The 1,320-nt window shown below is 41.8% G+C and overlaps 1 pseudogene; it reads left to right on the forward strand.

The window, feature by feature from the left end:
- The first annotated feature begins 363 nt into the window (after window positions 1–363).
- Window positions 364–999, forward strand: LOC103742890 (annotated as a pseudogene).
- The last annotated feature ends 321 nt before the right edge of the window (window positions 1,000–1,320 follow it).

Consider the following 1,320-nt stretch of genomic DNA (forward strand, 5'->3'; position numbering starts at 1 on the left):
CATTGCATGACATAGGTGCACTTACATGCAGACAAAACACTTGATAGCTGACAGGAACAGGAAAGACAAAAAGAAACTCTGGAGGATTTCAAATCAGTAATTAAATGTCCTCAGCTCAGAGTAACACTTGTTAATTGCCTTTGTCCAAAACTTATAGACCAAAATTGTTGAAAGTTTGACTTCAATTTTTATATATACTCCTTTGATTTTATAACACACACTTATGTCCATTGGAAATTTAATTTTTTTTTATTAACAACAATATTGCATCAAACTGTATAATCCTAGAAAAAAATCTTTTAGCTGAATAATCTGTAACTGAACCTGCATCACTCTGTGGACTGGAGCAATGGCTCAGTGGTCATGTCGGTGCAGAGGCCTGGGCCTTATGAGCAGCCTGGCACAGCCCAGAGGTACATTGGTATTGTGAAGCAGGCAGGCCTGGATAGGATGAGGTCTGTTGCTTATAGTACAGGTTATGGGGGCTACGAAGAATACAGTAGCTTCAGCGATAGGTATGGCTTCACCACTGACCTTTTTGGGAGTGATCTCAGCTATTGTCTCTCAGGAATGTATGACCACAGATATGGAGACAGCGAGTTCACAGTGTAAAGCACCACCGGCCACTGGGTCCACATGAGGAGGCTGCTCTGCAAAGCAACAGAGAATGACTTTGACAATTTCTTCTCTCCACTCAATCCTGCAAGAGTTCGTATTGAGATTGGTCCTGATGGAAGAGTGACAGGCAAAGCTGACACTGAGTTTCCCACTTAGGAAGAAGCAGTGGCAGCTATGACAAGGACAGGGCCAACATGCAGCATAAAACTCTTCCTGAATTCAGTAGCCAGGGATAGCAATGGGGCTTATAGCAGTCAGGTGATGCAGGGCATGGATGTATCAGAGGCCCAGGCCACCTATAGTGGCCTGGAGAGTCAGTCAGTGAGTAGCTGTTACGGGGCTGGCTACAGCGGTCAGAACAGCATGGACAGATATGATTAGTTTTGTAGGAACATTCAAGTTATTTCAATCAAAAAAGTATTTCACAGGCAGCCAATAAGCAGTGAAGAGGAGTTTTATAACTCTAGAGGAAGCTGGGGGACCCACTTTGCACCATGAGTTTGTGAAATCTGGATTAAAAAATGTCCTCTTGACAGTGTTTCTCATGCAAACTTTTCTTCTAGCATATAATATTGAGTAAAACTATTTTCTTCTGCTTTTCTCAATTAACATTTTAGTAGTATACTTCAGAGTGATGTTATCTGAGCTGAAGTAGTTTATGTTAAGTGTGGAACTTTTACAGCATACCACAGTGAACAGATT

The sequence above is a fragment of the Nannospalax galili genome, unplaced genomic scaffold (assembly GCF_000622305.1).
Source record: "Nannospalax galili isolate Female #2095 unplaced genomic scaffold, S.galili_v1.0 scaffold742, whole genome shotgun sequence".
NCBI classification, from domain to species: domain Eukaryota; kingdom Metazoa; phylum Chordata; class Mammalia; order Rodentia; family Spalacidae; genus Nannospalax; species Nannospalax galili.